The following is a 22,561-nucleotide window of genomic DNA, read 5'->3' as shown; positions in this document are numbered from 1 at the left end:
GTCAAACGGTATCTCCAGCTCAGAACACCCTACTGGAGGTTTAGTCCAATCAGATTGCGGCTCATTTGTAAACAGCCTCTCAGAGCCAATCAGGACGCCCTACCACCAGTTGGGTTCCACCTATATATTACCCTTTACTGGTCATATTTGAGACATATTTGATGAGAATCGATTGTTGTTATTGGGTGAAAAAATATATATATATATCTCCTGTGATTAATCAACTACTCAACTACTTTCAGGAGTAGTTGATGACTACTGACATGCAGCGGTCTTGAACGCCCTACTTCAATCACTGCTGTCATTCAAAGGTACATGTGATGTCTGTAAAGGGAGCAAAAGGGAGTTCAAGGCTGTTAACTTGTGCCTGGAGAGCAGTGCATACGTTGTGGATCTACTTTAAGTGGGGTCAATCCTCTTTCTGCTGTTACGTCGAAAAAGTTCCAGGTTTAATTTCAAGTAGATGGGCTTCCAATCTGGAGCTGAATGGAAGGAATTCACAGTGGTAAGAGGAATGTGTCAAATGTCAGTGTGAGAGTTTTGGGTAAGTAGATAGCTTTTCTGACAGAAGAAGAAGGATTGCAGGATTTCTGCTTTGGTCCCAGCTGGATACCTAATATCCACAGCTGTTCGCTGCTTCAATATAATCTGATACCAAAGCACATTCTAAATTTACCATAACATAAATTTCACTGAATTGCCACACGTCCTCAGAGCTTTGTGAAAACCTCTGACTTACGTGTATATTTTATAAATTCACAAAACTCAGAGTGGCAATTGTATACTAGAAACGGCTACTTGAAAGGCATGCTTCCCTATGTGAGGACCTGGGAAGGCAGATAGAGGTTATTTTTCTGATTATTGATCACAGAGACTATTACATACCACAAAAGATGTTCTACTCAGCAAAAGAAAGCAGCACCGATTTCTGCTTTGGGAGAAAAAGTGCCCCAGCTCTGGTTGCTGAGAGCAGTCGCCGTGAGGAGGATTATATGGATGAGCGACTCCATCATGTGCGTCCCTTATGTGTAGGAGGTGTCATGCTGAGACGGTTGCATTGTACTTTTGCATTGAACTCATGACTGAGAATAATGTGTTGAGCTTCGGGATGCTGGCTCTTTGATATACAATCACAAACAACATGTGAACAACAGCAGTTTGCTTTCTACTGTTTTCTTTGTGTTGTGGCAACAGAGTAGTAGTGATGTACATTATTTACCTGTGAAACATGCAGTATCCAAATGGACTGCATTTATAGAACACTTTTCTAGTCTACCGACCACTTAAAGCAGACCAGCCAGCATTCACTCATTCACACACACACTCATACACTGAAGCCAGCATTCACTCATTCACACACACATTCATACACTGAAGGCTTCATTCACCCATTCACACACACATTCATACACTGAAGGCTTCATTCACCCATTCACACACACATTCATACACTGAAGGCATCATTCACCCATTCACAAACACATTCATACACTGAAGGCTTCATTCACCCATTCACACACACATTCATACACTGATGTCAGAGGCTGCCATACAAGGTGCCACCTGCTCATCAGGAGCAGTCAGTCCAACATACTGTATAACGCCGATGGGCTGCAGTAACCTGTCTGTTCTAGTTGACAAGGACACCAACGTCTCTGACAGTGTTTGTTCAGGACCTGGATGTTGGGCTACAGCCACAGGTCTATTTTACTGCCAAAATATTTAATATGTATATGAATTATGAGCTCATACAACTGATTCAAACACTGAATCTTAAAATGAATCTCTCCTCCCTTTCCTCTCCTCTTCTCTCCTCCCTCTCTCCCCTCCTCTCCTCTCCTCTCCTCTCCTCCCTCTCTCCCCTCCTCTCCTCCCCCCCCCCCTCTCCTCTCCTCTCCTCCCCTCCCTCATCTCCCCTCCTCTCCCCTCCTCTCCTCTTCTCTCCTCCCCTCCCTCATCTCCCCTCCTCCTCTCCTCTCCTCTCCCCCCCCTCTCCTCTCCCCTCTCCTCTCCTCTCTTCTCCCCTCTCCTCTCCTGTCCTCTCCCCCCCTCGCCTCCCCTCTCCTCTAAAATGAATAGTTTTAAGTCAAAAGGACCTCCAAACCCAACATCTCCTAGTATCTTTATTCACTGTATAAACTCAGAATGTGTCTGTGTATACTATGTAGGAGCATCCTGACTGGACTCTGCTCCTAAAACCTGAATGGGGAGCTCACACACCTCAGCTCTGCATGTATACCTGTCTGTCTGGCTGACTGCTGTTGATTCCAGCCTATAGACATCCCATAATATAGTATAGAGTGATGCTGTAGGCTACAAATAACACAGAAAGCTCTTTAAGTATCAACACTAAACACACCACCTTAAAGGGACTGTTTGTAACTTCTTACACGTATAAATCTACCGGGTCGAGATCCCATGCGCGCTCGCGTGTGTTCAGAGTCTCTGCTCCGCTGCCTGCTTGCCTTCACTCACACCACGCGCGTTCGCGCTGTCTCGCTTCACCTCTACACGTGAACGCGTGTGCACGTGAACACGCTTTTCCGGCTTCAGCCCCGGAGCCCCGGAGGCTGAAGCAGGAAAAGCCAACACTATGATCAGCACTGATTCATGGAGAGACCTTCGTCTGGTCAGCTAACATTACTGCCAAGCAGCTGAAATATAGAGTGATATTGTGCTTTTAGCTGACGTGTGTCGCCTCACTGTTTTGAGCGATGCTCGTTCATGTCTATGTAGAGCGAGCAAGCGCGAGCCCGACGCTGACTTTCGTTGATTTAACGGCCACAGGTGTCGCTGTTAACAAGCAATTCTGAAAGACAACAAATAGTCCCTTCAACCCTATAATATTCCAGTGTGAATATCATTGGAATATTATAGGCCAACTATGGAAGATGAATAGCCCGAGAATATATAGCAATAAAACAACAACTGATGACTGACACATGCTTAAATAAATAATAAATAAATTGGAATACGTCACCAAATATTGCTGATAGTAGATGTAAAAAACACATTTTCAATTGATTAAGACATGTACTTTGCATATAAATAAAGTTCCAGAGTGCATATAAAAAGCATCAAAATAGAGCTTATTTGTATAAAGAAATTCACGGGTAGGTCTGAAATCACGCCCATCATTTGTTGAGTATGAAACATCTGCATGATTGTATGGGTATTCAAATAAGTCAATAAAATATGTGCTACTGCAGACTATGTCACTTTTTTTTATTATAAATAATTATGAGAAGGGTGCCCTTTTTTTGCTTGAGCACCTGCCCCCTAAAATGTCTGTGCACGGCACTGGTATCTGTCCACTGCTGGACCCATCGGTCTAATATTTTGGACTCCGTCAAGTGTGGAGGGCAGAGTTCCTCATATCCACCGAGATCTCAGCGTGTTCCTTTGACCTGGCTGTTGGCAGTGATCAGTATGCTGCCACCCCTCACACCTCAGGGAACACCTGGTCTCACCTGCAGCCAGTGCACATATACAGGAGCATACAAAGAAGAAAACTGTACAAGCTACTTCACAAATGTAACTTAAAGTTTAGGGATTTTGAAATGCTTTTCAACCTCTTTCACTTTTCCTTCCCCATATAGATCAGTGGGGAAATGCAGGAAGTGAACATCAGTCATGTCCTGGCTGATGTGTTTCAAGAGTTGGCCACACCCAGCTGCTTTCTTCAGGGGAATAACTTCATTCATCCCCGGGCAGTTTCTGAAGTTAGGAAGGCAACTAGAGACCATGCAGACAAGACCTAAGCAAGGCCACTTCCTGACTGAAGCTGATGAGGTCACATGACAGGTCTATGGGAGAAGCTAAAGCTGCGTCAGTGTTAAAGATGAGGAATAATAAAGGAGCTTCTGTCTTTGACTGTTCTTACAGTCAAAGACAGTGTTTATGTCACCAGTACCTGGTACCACAGCAACAACAGAGAAAAAGGAGTGTTCAGTTCATCATACAAATATTTCAAATTCACAATTAAATATAATACTTCAACATTTCTCTGAGTCTGTTTGTCTCTGTTGCTTAAAGGGACTGTTTGTAACTTCTTATAACATCATTGCGTATAAATCATTGTGGGTCGGTGTCCCATGCGCGCTCGCGCGTGTCTACGCTGTTCAGACTCAGACTCCAACACAAACTACAGTGAAGCACAAAAAACCTCTTGGTTGTATCTAGTGAAGCCCGTCTGTTAAACAGTGTTGGCCGCGGTCGGAGGACGCGGGGGAGACCGTAGCTTTGGTCTCCAGGACCGGAGTCTCTGCTGTACTCTGCTCCTCTGCTCCTCTGCCTGTCTTCACTCACACACCGCGCTCGTTCTCACTCTTTCGCTCCACCTCTCACGTTCATGCGCGCACACTCAACACTGCAGAAGAGTTAGTTTAGCTCTGAGAATATCGCGGTCGGGAGGCTGAGGCAGGAAAAGCCAACACTAGGATCAGCATTGATTCATGGAGAGACCTTCGTCTGGTCAGCTAACATTACTGTCAAGCAGCTGAAATATAGAGTGAAAATGTGCTTTTAGCTGACGTGTGTCTCCTCACTGTTTTGAGCGATACTCGTTCATGTCTATGTAGAGCGAGCACAAGCGCAAGCAACAGGACGCTGACTTTTGTTGACTTAACGGCCACAGGATTTGTTGTTAACAAGACATTTCTGATTCTTATAAACAGTCCCTTTAAGTGCATAAAACATCCATGAACAAGTTCAGCGTAAAGTTCGATGTAATACGCCGCAAAACAGGGTTAGTAAGAGAAAATGACTTCTTTTCATTTATGTTTCTTATTCAGCCTCTCTTTAAATTCAGTGACGACTAATTTGAAAGGATGTTTGAGCTGGTTGGATGGAGACGGACAGCAATTGCCTGGTTCGCCTCTATGGGACTCTACGTGCCGGCCCTGGTCCCGGGAATGAATGCCGATTGTATCCTTTCTCACTGAAGACAAAAGCTAGATGTTAGTGGCTGTTAGTGTTTTTTTTGTGTTGTAGGAAATGGGCTTTAGTTTTGCCCAAACTTCAGAGCAAACTGCTTTGCTACATTATCCATCAGCAACACGAGACAGAGCACATGGACCAGCATGTCCAGATTCATGCTGTAGCACTACAGCGTGGGCCACACTGGAGAATCATCCTGGCTGAGTGATCGGAACAAAAGTCTTCAGCTTCTGACCCCAAACTAGACCTTCAAGTCCCAGTTCTCCTGGAGGTGCATCGGGCTGTGGAGCACCTTGAGAGCCCCCGCTATAAAAAGATTCAAACACGTTTTCTGTGCTGCCATGAATTTGCAAATAGAAGAGTTGAGTGGAAAATCAGTTTTGAACAGTCAGGCCAACAGACCGCCGGAGCAAAGAGAAATACATTTACATGAAGAGAGATGAGGAGAGTTTATGAAAAGAATACAAAATACTAAAGTAGGCCCTTTTATTCATTGAGCACAATCTATAGATCATTGAAGGTGACTTTGTAATCCTGAATGTTGGTGCTTCTCATTTCTAAGAATGAATGTGTGGAATGAAAAACACAATATCTCTGCCTCTGCTGCATACATTTTGATCCTTTTCTTTTTTAAAGTGTCCATCCTGAGTCTCACAGTGTTGAAGGAGGGCAAAGTTAATTTATAGAATACTCTTTTAGTACTGTCTGAGAAGATCATCAATATCACTCACCAACAGTGAAAAACAATAAACAGGATAATATTTATTGTATGCATAGACTGCTGATGAGTGTCACCTGCCTTAAATGTTCTCTATATGATATCCGGAGCATTAAAATATCAACAACTATTGTCTATGTAAAGATATAGAGGAGTAATGTCCTCTTAAAAATCCAACACTATTCTGTCTTTCAGAGTTGTAGCAGTCTCAGTTTTATAGAGTGAATGTATCACATACAACTACAAAAACGTAAATAAAGCATCGGTACCAACGATGTCATGGTAGCATGTCGGGAAGAACGCTAAATGAGGCTCAAAATTTGCGCAAAATTTTGGTGAGGAAAAACTGGCTTAGCAGTTTTCAAACGGGGTCACTTGACCTCTGACCTCAAGATATGTGAATGTAAATGGGTTCTATGGGTACCCACGAGTCATAGACATGCCCAATTTATGATAATCACATGCAGGTTGGGGCAAAAAAAAACATGCAGTTATTTGCATGCAGTACAAATGTGTTGATATTAAATCATAAATTGAGTATCACTGTAAAGCTGAGACTCTTGTGGATCCAATGATCCCAACTGTATTCATGTGTGATGATGTTAGTTCCCATAGGAGACATTTCATTGACCTCACTGTATAAAATGACCTGTGGTGACCTCTAGGATAATCACAGCCTCATGAAACTTTACAGCCACAAACTAGAGACCTAGAGCATTCAGAGGATGGATGGATCAAACTAGAGACCTAGAGCATTCAGAGGATAAATGGATCAGACTAGAGACCTAGAATATTCAGAGGATGGATGGATCAGACTAGAGACCTAGAGCATTCAGAGGATGGATGGATAAGACTAGAGACCTAGAGCATTCAGAGGATGGATGGATCAAACTAGAGACCTAGAGCATTCAGAGGATGGATGGATCAAACTAGAGACCTAGAGCATTCAGAGGATGGATGGATCAGACTAGAGACCTAGAATATTCAGAGGATAGATGGATCAGACTAGAGACCTAGAGCATTCAGAGGATGGATGGATCAGACTAGAGACCTAGAGCATTCAGAGGATGGATGGATCAGACTAGAGATGATGATCCAAATCACAGCATGTCTTTTTTCTATGGTGTTCCTCAATGTCTTGGTGTCTTAATGTGGTATTTTGTAGGGATTATTGATCATTTTTATCAATTCTCCAGTGGTGGAGAAAAGGTTTCATTAAGCACCAAATCTGTGTAACAAATGGTATCAACCCAAAAATAGCTACAGCATCTTATGAGAAATAATAGAGCATTAGGATGACCATCATATACTTCTATCATAATGTTCTAAACCCGTATACACTTTCACTATTTATTTTAATTTATTTATTTATGTTAATTAATCTTCAGGTTCCCAGCTTTCAGATAATGTGTGCCACTTCTATGTGACCTCTACTGTTGACTTTTAATCTCCCCCTGACCATCTCCTATATATATATATATACACAGTATATAAATATACAATTAACGATCCCCATCCCTGGTTTTGTATGGATGTGCATCGACACATCCACCAAGCCACTGTGGCGATCCCGGGAAATCCCGAACTGGAGTATTTTTGTTTCCTTCTAAACGGTTGAACTGAGCTGATAAATAAATACACCTTTTTGTATATATATATATATAGTATATATATATTGTATTTCAATATATGCAGGTGTATTGTATTGCAGAACCAAGGCCTGAGATAGAGTACATATCTGGCCCAGGCTTCCTCTCTCTGTCTCTTATATGCCAGTATATATATATGTGTATTACACAGTTTTGTTGAATACTTGATTCTGAATGGTCAATCACGGCGTTCTGCGGTCTGTAATTGCCTTATAGCAGACCGTTGCTATGTATAACAGACCATTGCTATGTATAACAGACCAGTGCTATGTATAACAGACCGTTGCTATGTATAACAGACTGTTGCTATGTATAGCAGACCGTTGCTATGTATAACAGACCGTTGCTATGTATAACATACCGTTGCTATGTATAACAGGCTGTTGCTATGTATAACAGACCGTTGCTATGTATAACAGACCGTTGCTATGTATAACAGGCTGTTGCTATGTATAGCAGACCGTTGCTATGTATAACAGACCGTTGCTATGGGCGCAGCTCTGATGTCGGACTCTGGAGGACCGTTGTTGTGTCAAAATATTGATTTCTTCAGTAAGTAGCCGTGTAATAAGCGGGATAATGGTCAGCTAGCGGGTCATTGTTGTGAATAGTAATAAATAATAAACCCCTGTTGTCTGGGTTTATTTCACAATAATGACTGGCTCGCTGTACATGTGTATATATATACATATATATATATATATGTATATATATACACTGGCCTATAAGAGACAGATAGGGGAAGCCTGGGCCAGACATATGTACTGCACCTCAGGCTTTGGTTCTGCAATCTGTGTGCTCACTAGCCGGCCATAGCTAACATCAACACACACACACTCACACACACGCGCGCGCACGCACGCACGCACGCACGCACGCACACACACACACACACACACACACACAAGATCACACACACAGTGAAAATTCCCACAGAGAAAAGAGCCACACCTCAGGCTAGCTGTTCACACACATCCCAAAAGAAAACAGCTTTGATGCAAAGCCTGAATGTCTGCTTTCATCTGCCTCCACTGGGGTGTGTGTGTGTGTGTGTGTGTGTGTGTGTATTGGACAATATCTACACAAATGCTTCCAACGTGTAGATTGGCCATAGTGTTTGTAAAAAGAGGCGACACGTTTGATTGGTTGAGGATGAGAGGAATAGAGACAGAGCCTGGCTTACACATGTCTGGCTTCTACCAGCAAATTAAGAGTCTCCTGAAGTGTCACCGCTTCAATATGGGAGAGAAAATCTGCCCAGTGCCACCGGACATTTTGGTTGGCTGCACCACAGCAAATGGAATCCAGATTTCCTCCAAGACATTTGATTGTCTCGGCTGTGTAAGTGTGTGTGTGTGTGTGTGTGTGTGGTTGCTCACAGAGGCAACATTCTCTGCTAAAGTTTGGACTAGACCAAGTGCACCATGCAGTGCACCATGCAGTGCACCAGGCAGTGCACCATGCAGTGCTCAGACACCTGCCTGACTGCCCTTATCAGATGGATAAGGGAGCTCAGTTAAATACAGGTGTGGCACTGTGACAGATATGTGTAACTAGTAGTGACTGGAAAACGTTCTTCTCTTCCCCAGCGTCACTGATGTTTATCTGATAGCTCGGAGAGGAACTCCAGACGTGAGACATGAGCAGCATATCAGCACTGGTGAAGCATCCATTCTCCATCATCTCTGTTCTCACAGCCAGCTGTCCTTTCAGCAGCATGAACGGGGGCTGGCCTTTACCTGGTCCTTACCTGGCTGACCAATATCACACATTCAGTTTTCATGTCGGCTCAAGCAGGTGTTACGTTTACTGAGAGGTGTTTCTGACATTTACTCTGTTGATATTAATGGGGTGGGCTAAATATTAGAAACAAAAAACTCAGTATAACTAAAAACAATTCAACAGATTGTAATTTATCTTTGTATAACCACAGGGACATGTTTCACTTTTTCAGACAGACAGATGCAAGAAACTCTCAACGAGACATTGAGACAACATGATAGAGCCCACTGAGACAGTGGTTAGCCAGGAAGCTCTCTCTCACCTTTACACCTGCTATCAATACGTGTCTCCAGTGTCCACATTGAGAGCCCATCGCTCCGTCTGAAAGGACTGACAGGAGTCCTCCGGAGGCTGCACACATGGGCTTGCAGCCGTGCACTGCTGGAGAGGCGGTGCATAGAGCACAGACACGTCAGCCTCAAAACGTCTCCGTTTAGGGGGAGAGGGCCCGCAAAAAGTGACTTTGAGGTATGACTACACACAGATGGATGAGGAGAGGAGACGCTGAGCACAGACAGAGCGGTAGCGGTGATCTCTCTGGTCATATAGTTGTTGTATGTGGATTGAAAATGCATTTGCATTGTGTTCATTGTGGTCACAATGCGTCCATGGTTTGTCCGATCGGGTCAAAATCTGTCGATGCATTTTGGGTGCATTTACACCTGTACATTCATGTGGTCGCGAAACACATTTTAATGTCAGGTGTGAAGGGGGTGTATTACTACCTTGACTTCACTGATTGAAGTATGACCCGCACAAGTTCACAGCTGACAGAGAGCATTGGAGCAAAGAACATTATAACAGACTGATAATCAGTGCTCAAAGTGGTCAGTTTCTATCTGAGTTAGGCAGTATATTCCCTCTGTTTCATAAGGGTCCATGAATTCATAGCCATCTTCTGGTTGTATGGGTAAATTCTCCTACATCATCATGCCGTCATAGCCTACAAACACTCACTTTCTGCATCATTCATAAAAGCATCACGGTTCACTCTATGTGGAACTTGCAGTATGTGTTGTGGTTAAATCAGAAAGGGTTTCATCCGGAACCTTCATCACTGTCTTCATCTGGTAGCACTGGTACGTTTCTACAAGTTCTGTAGAATGGGACTTTAAAAGACCGTATGTTACTCAAATACACCGTAAGTTTAATACGTTATATACATTACATCATTTAAATATTGATTAAGCAATAGAAGGACTTATGCCAAATGGTATGTACATTCATCACATGCACGGAGTTTAACTACCTGGCTTCAGTGCAGCTCATTAAGCAGTAGTCACCCAGCAACCATAAGCCACTGAATGACCACGTTCTGCACGTCCAATCAGACATTTGTTAGAAGCCTCAAGGCAATTAAAAACAATGACTCATGAATATAATTTATGATTTATTTATCATTATTTATGTAGATCAGTGGCGGCTTGTGACTCAAAAAATTGGGGAGGACAGGAGGAAAACCAACCCATTGTATTTTATTAAGTTATTTCTCGTATTTTGTACTTGCACCTATATTTAGATTTTTCTTTTCATTTTTATTCTGTAAATCTTTTAATCTGGAAGAACTTTGTGTGTTAAGTTTGACAAGTGTTCTATAAATTATTATTATTACTACTACACTAGTTGCCTAGGTTACTTATCTCTACTTTCTCATGTAAAACAAAGAACTAAGCAGTAAAACAATGACTTATAAGAAAAGCAATCCCTGCAGCCTCAGGGTGGGAATAAACCTTGTGTATGATGTGTCACTAGAAGTCTGTCTGGAAACTGCCCGTACAGCAGTCTGTTGCCCACACCAGGATCCAGAGCAGCACGTCGGGCCGCCGCACGTCTCCGTAGCTCCGCTGTGGGTCCAGCCCGGACAGCTGACGGCGAGGCCCGAGCAGCGAGCCCCGAGCGGATCTCTCTCCATCCGCTCCCCGGCAGAGTCCGACTCCTGCAGCTGCCACGGGCCCCAGGCAGCCCCAACCCTCGCTCAGCTCTCCGGACTGACCCATGACGGGACTACGGTGGTGTGCAGCAGTCCGATGCGCTGCACTCCTGGACTGTTTCTATCTCCCTCTTGCCTCTCAAAAATAGAAGAGGATCAACCTCCTCTTCCTCTATGGACCAGCCTCCACTGAGACGATATACAATAATGGCATAAAAAGGTTCTCTTTTTATGAATAGGCGAATAGTAACCTGGTTGTGGACATCACAATGTGGCCGACTGATCACAACATTTCACAACCAAATAATTCTCAATGAAATGTCGCCACATGCATTTGCTTTTCATACCAATAATCAATGCATGCTCATCCCAACTCGTCATATACTGACACTTCATCACACCCCTCAGCGTCACTGTTTTCGGTCGCAATAAACACGTACTAACAAGCCTTGGCAGTGCTTAATGTGAAGTTAAAAAAAAGAAACACTGCTTTGGTTCAGGCAATACAACCACTATAGTTAGGTTTAGAAAAAAACAACATGATTGGGCTTAGAATTACTGCGTTGTATAGTGAAAGAGTTTAATATTGACGCGGATGGTTTACACTGTAGTAATGGAAAGCCTGGTGCGTCTCATACCAGCATTAAAGCCTTCAGCGTCGGTATCTAACGCCAACGGCCGTGTCAAGCATCGGTACTCGACGCCCTGGGAATGAAAACGGGCTGCGATAATATGATCAATATTTACTGATCATAAGAGAGGGTCTGTCTGAACAGCATCCTGACTGGGAATCCTTAAACGAATGAAGAGCTCACACACCTCAGCCCTGTATATATACCTGCCTGTCTAACTGGCTGCTGTTGATCCTATAGACATCCTATAATATATTATAGAATGATGTTAAAAATAACTCAGCAGAGCACTTAAGGTATTAATACTATGTACAAACACACCACCTTAACCCTATAATGTTCCAGTTGGAATATTTTTGGAGTAGTATAGGCCTATAGAAGATGCATAAGTAGCAAGAAAATCATAGCTGGTTATGATTGACACAGTACAATATGGTCAAATAAATAATGAATAAATAGGAATAAGTGGACAGAGACTGCTGACACCGGCTGACACACACGCCAACATGTGAGGAAGAGAGTCCCGGCATTTTGTTTCACTTCAAGTACTGCTGATAAGATATAATATACAGATACATAGGAATGGATATAGAAGCCATAATGCATGGTGCAAGGTGGTGTAGGGATTTGTTTAGTATAAGTAGTAAAAGAGGACTTACCAATGATACTGGTAAAAAGAGACGTTTACAGCAAAGAGACATAACGGGAGAACACACTGACTTCAGTCAGGACCACTTTAGTCAAAGACACTTATTACATTGCAGTAATATATACATTATATTTGGCGGTATGGCTCTGCTCTGGGACCTCCCTGCCCATCCACGCGCATGCGTGGATCCACGAGCCTACGTGGTAGCATGAGGCAAGGAGAGCACTCCTCCTTGCCCTTCCATGTGCACACATGGAAAGCCAAAGGCAGGGAGAGCAGCAGCAAAGACCCCCAAAACAACCATACCAGGCAATTCTCCCTGGCCTTCCATGCGCTTACATGGAAGAGCCACAGGAGGAGCTAGCTGAGCACCCTGTGAACCCCGTGCAGATTCAAACGACATACAGTGATGCCATCTGCATCTACACAGGTTGCGCCCCTCCACGTGCATACGTGGAAAGCATAAGGCAAGGAGAGCACTCCTCCCTGCCCTTCCATGTGCATACATGGAAAGCCAAAGACAGGAGCGCAGCAGCAAAACCCCAAAATGACCACACCAGTAAAACCTCCCTGGCCTTCCATGCGCTTACATGGAAGAGCCACAGGAGGAGCTAGCTGAGCACCCAGTGAAACCCGTGCAGATTCAAACGACATACAGTGATGCCATCTGCATCTACACAGGTTGCGCCCATCCACGCGCATATGTGGATCCACGAGCCTACGTGGTAGCATGAGGCAAGGAGAGCACTCCTCCTTGCCCTTCCATGTGCACACATGGAAAACTAAAGGCAGGAGCGCAGCAGTGAGACCCCAAAAATTACCACACCAGCAAACCTCCCTGGCCTTCCATGCGCTTACATGGAAGAGCCACAGGAGGAGCTAGCTGAGCACCCAGTGAAAACTCGTACACTGGTTAAACCAATGCCACTTTCCAGAAGTGACACAGAACACTAATATTACCCCTCCTGCCATTATTATATTATACTACACTACAATACAATTATTGACCAAGAATTGGTTTACACATATAAGATGCATAAAACAATTACAGTTTAATATACATGTATGTTATAAACTCAAAATATACTTACTAGAAAATGGACATTATATTACATGGATATAAATGGATTACTTTGTAATATATAATCATTCTGAACAGCCTTTACTGGCGCAAAATACAGTATATCACATGGTTAAGATCATATCTGCCTGTTTTATAATCTTTGACCACCAGGTGGTTTCGTGCACATGATACATCCAGATATTAACCCTTTTCCGAACCAATATGCTGGAAAGCTTTGATGCTTCATGAAGCTTCAGCTCGCCTGCATCTACACAGGTTGCACCCTTCCATGTGCATACGTGGTTCCGCGCGCATACGTGGAAAGCATAAGGCAAGGAGAGCACACCTCCTTGCCCTTCCATGTGCATACATGGAAAGCTAAAAGCAGGGAGCGCAGGGAGCCCCCCAAAAAAATGACCACTCCAAGAAAACCTCCCTGGCCTTCCCAGCGCCTATATGGAAGTACCTCAAAACTGAACTTAAGTATAGTACTTGAGTAAATGTTCTTTGCAGAACTGGTAGTACTGACAGATCAGCAGGGTTAATTTAAGGCTGTAACATGGAAAACGTGATCATCTACAGACCGATGTGTTCCTCTCTGAACATACGAGTCAGCAGAGCTGTTTATAATCTTTTACACGGTTGAAGAATTCCCTCTGTCATGGAAACTGAACCTGAGTCTGATGCAGCTCCCAACATCTTCCAGCTTCCTGCATCCTTCTTCTTCTTGAGTTTCCTCTGTCAGCGTGGAGCAGGAGCTGCAGAAACAGCAGCAACATGAAGCAGCAGCAGCATGGAGCTGCAGCAGTAGCAGCAGCAACATGAAGTAGCAGCAGCGTGGAGCTGCAGCAGCAGCGTGGAGCAACAGCAGCAGCATGGAGCAGCAGCAGCAACATGAAGCAGCAGCAGCATGGAGCTGCAGCAGCAGCGTGGAGCAACAGCAGCAGCATGGAGCTGCAGCAGCAGCAGCCACATGAAGCAGCAGCAGCGTGGAGCAGCAGCATGGAGCCGCAGCAGCAGCATGGAGCAACAGCAGCAGCATTGAGCTGCAGCAGCAGAAGCAACATGAAGCAGCAGCAGCAGCAGCAACAGTGTGGAGCAGCAGCTTGGAGCAGCAGCATGGAGCAGCATTAGCAGCAGTGGCAGCAGCAGCGGCAGCAGTGGAAGCAGCAGCAGCATGAAGCAGCAGCAGCAATGTGGAGCAACAGCAGCGTGGAGCAGCAGCAATGTGGAGCAGCAGCAGTGTGGAGCTGCAGCAGCGTGGAGCAGCAGCAGGTTGAAGCAGCAGCAGCGTGGAGCAGCAGCAGCAGTATCGTGGAGCTGCAATAGTGTGGAGCAGCAGCAGCAGCAGTATCGTGGAGCTGCAGTAGTGTGGAGCAGCAGCAGCGTGGAGCAGCAGGAGCAATGTGGAGCAGCAGCAGCAGTAGTGTGGAGCTGCAGCAGCGTGGAGCTGCAGCAGGTTGAAGCATAGAGTAGCAACTTGGAGCAACAGCAGCGTAGAGCAACAGCAGCGTAGAGCAACAGCAGCGTAGAGCAGCATCAGCATAAACTTAATGAAAAGCTAATTAGACTAAAACATATACAGTGAAGCCTTTTGATTCTTCACAGGTTGCAAACTGAGGCATATGGCTAGAAAGTCAAATGAGAGAGTCAAGCAGATATGCCGTAACATTTACTATATATAGCCAGCAAGTTACTGAGCACTCATAGCTTTTGAGCTTCGAGGATGTCTTGAGCCTCCGGCCGGAGATAACGCTCATAAGTGGTTGATGACCATCGGCCCCAAGCCTCGAGTGTGGAGACAAGAGCTGTTAATGCTGCTGTTGTTGCTGCTCCTATGCAGAGAGAATGCGCAGTGCAGCGTTCTGGTGGCAGTCCGCATGATTGGCAGAGGAGGCGAAGGTGTGAGGCAAACCAAGCTTGGGACATGGGCTTCCCCTCATCTGTGACAAAGAATGACTCTCATTGGCTGGCTTGAGGTCGGCATCTCAGATAGTGGATCATTGAAGACGGGATTAGACTCAGATTAAAACAGATGTTCCTTCCTATCTCCATCAGTCTTGAGTGTTTTTTTTTAAAAATATGATGAAATACTGAGTGTTAATTGTTACGTCAGCTATAGTGAGATCATGCGAAGGATTGAAAATTTGGTGCATGTAGTGAACTCGCCACCTTTAAGAAACCTGAAAATGCTGTGAGGAAAACAGTTTCTAATAAGAGGTCTGTGTAAGCACCAAAGCACCCTTTATGAAGGATGGCTGCAAGGATTTGGCTTCTCAGATTGTGCGAAATTGCAGCAGCAGGTGGAAATAATGGAGCCTGGTGGAGATTTGGACTGCAATTCCCAGAAATCTCCGCGGGACTGTGATGTCATCGATCTGCGGCGCGCGTAGAGGTGACGTCCCTTCCGTGTTTTGAAAGAAGCCGGCTTGCTGGAGATGCCGACACGGACTCAGAGCCTGGATCTGGAGTCATACTGGAGATGCCGATATGGACTCAAAGCTTGGATCTGGAGTCATACTGGCGAGTGATGGCTGGATGCTGGATAGAGCTGTCATGACAGGGTTGTCCTCCTGCTCCAGGGAGCCGGCTGCCGGGGCTGTAGCTCGGGCCGCTGGAGCTCGGACTGCTGGGCTTGGACCGGGCCTTGGACCGGGGCTTGGACCGGGCCTCGGACCGCTGGATCTCGTGCTCTTTTGGATGGCGGCTCAGCGGCCGTAGCTGGGACTGCAGCGGAGTTTCGGGCACTTTCTTTCCTTTTCTCAGCGGCTTTCCTGGGAGCGCAGGATTTGAGAAGATCTGCTGGTGGAGTTTCGCCATGGACGCTTTCCAAAAACATTTCAAAAAGCTCTTCATGAGAAGACCCGACTGGAGCCGTGATGTGGTAGGACTTGTAGGAGCCTGGACACTGGCCATTAGGAAATGCTGGGAGCAGAACTTGAATGTCTACTTATCAGATGCGAGCTCCGGCGGATAGGGAACGGGCTCTCTTTGCCGATGGTTTCCTCTGCCTCGGATGCTGTTGTTGTGACTCCATAGCTCAGTCATCATGGACGGAATCGACATGACGAGCAGCAGGGTAAGTTGAAGCTTGTACGTGGAAAATCTGGTTGTTCTCATGTTGCGAGCGGCTTGTAGAGGAAGCAGCAACGGTAGGCCGGCTGAAGCAGCTTAAATAAGGCGCTCTGTATGAAATTGACCAATGAATGCATAGAGAGGAATCAGCTGATCTGTCAGCTGATGCATCAGCTGATTGGGCTGGCTTAAGATCAGCTGTTATCAGCTGATCGCCATCTATGAGCAGAGCTTGACATCATGGCCTGCCTGAACTAACGCTACGCTCGATATGTCGTGAGAGAGGGAAACCAAATCAAGTTTTGTGACTGAGAAAGATGAAAAAATAAGAAAATGTGGGTCTAAAAATGAACCCACCGCAGAAGAGAGAGAGAGAGAAATGACAATGAGGTGGAGGAGAAGAGGAAACAATGACAAATCCGGATGAATATGAGAGCCAACAGGATTCTAATACTTACTTTATCACCCAGCCAGACTTCTCTGACAAATCACTTAATATGCAAATAGCTCTGTATTTATTCCAATGACAAATCACGCCGTCACATAAACAGACTCATGGAATACATTGCACACACACACATGCACACACACTCACACACACACACACACACACACACACACACACACACACACACACACACACACACACACACGCAGGTGGTTTATTCATCTGTCGTACTTTTCAAATCCACTGATGTTTAATAACTGCTGCATTTGTTCCAATGATAAATGGAAATAAGAGCTACTGCTGTACTGCATGAAGAGGATAGATGCCTCCATTCCACCTGGACTTTTGCTGTTGTTTGTGTGTGTGTGTGTGTGTGTGTGCGTGTGCGTGTGTGTGTGTGTGTGTGTTTGTGTTAACATGTTTAATAGGCACTCTGTGTGTCTGGTAATTAGGCTTAAGAAGTTATTATTTACATCTATGCTATCCTTTTCTACGTATCAAGTCTTTAAAGGAGCTCTGTGCCGTATGTTGGAACATGAATGAACAATTACTCAGTGGTGTCAAACTGCAGACATGTTTGTACTGCGAGGGCCGCTGCACACCAAAACATCCACCAAAGCAATTAAGTTGCATCTTTTTCATAATGATGACAGTTTGCTATAAAAAAGTAAGACAAACAATGTAAAACAAGTTAATCTAGTGCTTTGTAGTGGGCCCTGTCTGTTTCTACACTATATAAATAACTGTGACAACTTGCTGTAATTACCACAAACAAATGTGACCACAGTTGAGCATCCGTGTCAAAACAATTCTATTTTAAGGGCTGTTCATTACACTTTGCAGTACCTTCATCTGGCACACAGTTTTGTCCAAAGTGAAGTGCATCCAGACTCCACGGGGACAAGAGTTAGATGTCATCTAAAATTATGGGTGCATAAAAATAAAAAAACAAACATTTTTAAGTGTGCAGCGTTACCGGGCCCACAGAGATAGGAAACAGAAGTAAGTGGTAACTAATTGTGGTGTTGAGGTGTAGCTTGAAAAGTTGGCTTTTCATCCTGCAGTAGAAGACAGGCAGTGACCCTGCTGAAGTTCATTCCAACACTTTGGTTCCTGGGGCCTCAGTACAGAACATGATCCTGACTGTCCTATCTTAACTTAGTCTGAAAGATCTTCCTACTACAGAAGCAGTTCCTAAACTCATAGGGTCCTATCCTATCTCAGACCTCCTATCTTATCTTCAGAAATATTAACTCCAACTATAATTCAATTCAATTCAATTCAATTTATTTTTGTATAATGTCAAATCACAACAGAAGTTATCTCAAGATGTTTATATATAGAGCAGGTCTTAGACCGTACACCATAGTTTAGAGACCCAACAAGATCCATCAAGCGCACTGTGGCCAGGAAAAACTCCCCGATTAGTGGGAAGAAACCTGGAGCAGAACCGGGCTCAGGGTGGGAGGCCATCTGCCGAGACTGGCTGGGGGGATAGATAGATAGATAGATAGATAGATAGATAGATAGATAGATAGATAGATAGATAGATAGATAGATAGATAGATAGATAGATAGATAGATAGATAGATAGATAGATAGATAGAGAGAGAGAGAGAGAGAGAGAGAGAGAGAGAGAGAGAGAGAGGGGTGGGGGAGGGGGGGAGCAGCCACAATAATAGCCCAGCAGCTGTAATAACTAATACAAGTAGGACTGATAACACAAAACCAATAGTAGTGGATGTAAAAGAGTGATAATACAACATCGGAATTGATGTCATTGGGTCGTCTTCAGACGGGCTTTCAAGCGGAGCTTCCAGCTATCTCAGTCCTCCATACATCTGGCTAGCTCACCAGCACTGTCCAGCATCTCTCCTCAGTATGTCCATGTATGTTGGTGTGTGACGTCCCTGTGATCGATGCCCGTGTGTTGGTTCCCGCAGCATCAGCATGCTTGCTGGGAGTTCTTGATGTCTTTGGCAGTGATTGAGAAGTCTCATTCTCCAGGCTGCCACTTTGTCACTAAGCCTTGGTAGTCCCTCGTTAGCCTTGGTAGTCCCTCGTTAGCCTTGGTAGTTCCTCGTTCAGACGGAATTAATTAATGATGGTAGCAGTTGGTGTCAGGCAGGCAGCAGATGTGGCAGCAGATGCAGCCACAGTTCAGGTGACATCCAGATCCAGGTGAAACCCCGCTCCAAGTGTACCCCTGCTCCAGGTATAACCTCGCTCCAGGTGTGACCCCGCTCCATGGTTACCTGCGAGACAAGGAGGCACAAGGACTCCCGGGAAGGAATGAAGTTAGTAACAATGAATGGGACATGAATATATATAGAAGGAGAGAGGAGCTCAGTGTGTCATAGGAAGTCCCCCGGCAGTCTAAGCCTTTAGCAGCTTAACTAGGGGCTGGTCAAAGACAGCCCTAACTATAAGCGTTATCAAAGAGGAAAGTCTTTAGCCTACTCTTAAATGTAGAGACGGTGTCTGCCTCCCGGACTGAAACTGGGAGCTGGTTCCACAGAAGAGGAGCTTGATAGCTGAAGGCTCTGGCTCCCATTCTACTTTTGGAGACTCTAGGAACCTCAAGTAACCCTGCTGCATTCTGGGAGCGAAGTGCTGTAGTGGGGTAATAGGGTACTATGAGCTCTTTAAGATATGATGGGGCCTGGCCGTTTAGCGCTTTGTAGGTCAGGAGGACGATTTTAAATTATATTCTGGATTTTACAGGGAACCAGTGCAGAGAAGCTAATACAGGAGTAATATCGAATTCAAAACTAGAATGGCACTCGGAGATCACAGACCTCCGCCAAGATGCCCGAGTATGATTGCCCCACCCCACTCTCCGTTCAGCTTGCGCCATCATCCAAGTGTATTTTTGTTTATGTTGAGATCAGCTGTATGTAGCGGAGCATCGTAAAACACTTCATTCAAACTGGACAGAAACAAAATAAAACTCACGTAAACCGTTGTCATTACTCTTTCCAACAATCACCAGGTGTGCTTTGGTCCAACTTAGCTGGAATTTCACAGAGTTTAATGTGAAAAAACACTGAATCTACAGGTTCGCACATTTGAGTATTATTTTTCAACTGCACATCATGTTGCTCACCACAGCCTCAGGCTATTATAATAAACATTGTTGAGCTCAGAGGACATTTTGTCCAGGATGGAGACACCGTCCGGGTGAAAGACCGACAGAACGGCCGGTCCTGAGGGAGTTATAAGAGGAATGAAATGCCTGTTGATGTGCAGAAGGAACTGTGTAGAATAATTAATCAAAACAACACGTTTGATGTGAACATAAGCACAGAGGGTTCTGTGGTTCAAAACTACACTATGTGTAACCAGCAGATCTTCTGTGTCCATGCGTAATTGTGGCTTGACAGCGCGCAACATCACTTTAGTTAGAGACAGCAGCAGTGCGCTGTTCTGGCTCTCTATACACTAATCACATGCACATAAATGTATTAATGAGTGGAACATGATAAACGTCTGTGTAAGTATAATATTGTTATTTTAATTGTGGTGAAAACCGGGACAATTTGTCAGTGACTGTTGAAAAGCAGGACATGCTTACTATGGTCACAATCTTAGTTTAGCTTTCTAAAATTTGCTTATCGGGAATAAACACAAAGAACAAAGATTATTCACATTTTGACCTCTTGATGGCGCAGGAGGACGAGTCAGAGGATCACCAAAGGGATTACAATTCATCCCGAGGGCAACATCAATCTGTGTACAAAATTTCATGGCAATCAATTAGACAGTTGTCCAGACATTTCACCTAAAACCACAGAGTTCAACCTCATGGTGGTGCTGGAGTCGGGCCATCATCACAGTAATGAGGAAGCGTTGTCTGGGAGCCATGAACGTCTCTACTGAATATTGTGCATTGAGTAGATGTTGATATATTTCACCCATTAGTGAAATCTTTTACCAGCTGGTGGCGCAAAAAAACAGTCAAGAGGCTTCATCCTTTGAGGACCATGAACCTCAAACTTTCATAGACACTCATCCAATAGTTATTGAAATATTTTAGATTGACTGACATTGTTGTCCCTTTAACAACCTCTGAAAGCTTTAAATTGACTCGGTTATTAGGTTGACTCTCCCCAGGCCTAGGTTAACTCCCCCCGGGCCTAAGTTGACTCCCCTCTGGGTCTAGGTTGACTCCCCTCTGGGCCTAGGTTGACTCCCCTACAGGTCTAGGTTAACTCCCCCCGGGCCTAGGTTAACTCCCCCCGGGCCTAGGTTGACTCCCCTCTGGGTCTAGGTTGACTCTCCTACAGGTCTAGGTTGACTCCCCCTTCAGGCCTAGGTTGACTCCCCTATGGCCTAGGTTGACTCCCCTATTGGTCTAGGTTGACTCCCCTACATGTCTAGGTTGACTCCCCTCCAGGTCTAGGTTGACTCTCCTACAGGTCTAGGTTGACTCCCCTACAGGTCTAGGTTGACTCTCCTACAGGTCTAGGTTGACTCCCCTACAGGTCTAGGTTGACTCTCCTACAGGTCTAGGTTGACTCCCCTACAGGTCTAGGTTGACTCTCCTACAGGTCTAGGTTGACTCCCCTACAGGTCTAGGTTGACTCCCCTACAGGTCTAGGTTGACTCCCCTACAGGTCTAGGTTGACTCCCCTACAGGCCTAGGTTGACTCCCCTACAGGTCTAGGTTGACTCCTCTCTGGGTCTGGGTTGAATCCCCTCTGGGCCTAGGTTGACTCCCCTACAGGTCTAGGTTGACTCTCCTACAGGTCCAGGTTGACTCCCCCTTCAGGCCTAGGTTGACTCCCCTATGGCCTAGGTTGACTCCCCTATTGGTCTAGGTTGACTCCCCTACAGGTCTAGGTTGACTCCCCTCCAGGTCTAGGTTGACTCTCCTACAGGTCTAGGTTGACTCCCCTACAGGCCTAGGTTGACTCCCCCCAGGTCTAGATTGACTCCCCTAAAGGCCTAGGTTGACTCCCCTCCAGGTCTAGGTTGACTCCCCTAAAGGCCTAGGTTGACTCCCCTCCAGGTCTAGGTTGACTCCCCCCAGGTCTAGGTTGACTCCCCTACAGGCCTAGGTTGACTCCCCTCCAGGTCTAGGTTGACTCCCCCCAGGCCTAGGTTGACTCCAACAACTTTTCTGTTGTAAACCCTGCGCTCTGTGGCACTCAGTGTACAATACAGCCCATTCTGGATGGAGTGTGCCAGTCTTCTTCATAATGGTCTCACTTGTTTATGATAATTGCACTAATGTCTAGAAAGTAATGTGCTTATGATTTATTGATCTTGTAGTGCTGCACTTTAAAGCAGCCTCCTGTGCAGACGTGTGGGAACATTCTCAGCGTGCAGCACTTTGATTTAACATAATGCGATTCAGTGATATGAAATGCAGCATAATGTGTCCGTGTGCGGCGGCCACACAAAGAGTTACATCAGCAAGATGGAGAACAGCCAATGGGAATTATCATCCAATCAAAACAACCCTGGGTGCTCTGTGTGTGTTGTTTTGTTGCTGTTATCTGCCTGCTAGTCTACAGAGACCAACGCAACAATGAGCACACAGCTCTCATTCACCGTCAGCTGTCACACGTACACTCCATCTGCTTTGTTTCCTTTGTTTACGGTGAGGATGAGTGGTCACATGACTACACTGTTGGATGAAGAACTTAAAGGCCTGCCTTGTCTTTGTGTCCTG

At 45.1% G+C, this 22,561-nt stretch overlaps 1 long non-coding RNA gene across 1 annotated transcript; it reads right to left on the bottom strand.

The window, feature by feature from the left end:
- Positions 1-698: 698 nt before the first annotated feature.
- On the bottom strand, positions 699-12,662 carry LOC119494687. Its single transcript, XR_005208269.1, has 4 exons — positions 12,370-12,662; positions 4,236-4,240; positions 4,134-4,144; positions 699-709 (listed from the first exon to the last, which is right to left on the bottom strand). It is a non-coding gene; the product is annotated as an uncharacterized LOC119494687 (long non-coding RNA).
- Between the last annotated feature and the right edge of the window lie 9,899 nt (positions 12,663-22,561).

This window comes from Sebastes umbrosus, chromosome 9 (genome assembly GCF_015220745.1).
Source record: "Sebastes umbrosus isolate fSebUmb1 chromosome 9, fSebUmb1.pri, whole genome shotgun sequence".
Classification (NCBI taxonomy): Eukaryota; Metazoa; Chordata; class Actinopteri; order Perciformes; family Sebastidae; genus Sebastes; species Sebastes umbrosus.
The sequence above is the reverse complement of the archived record's forward strand: the minus strand, read 5'-3'. Positions and strand labels throughout refer to the sequence as shown.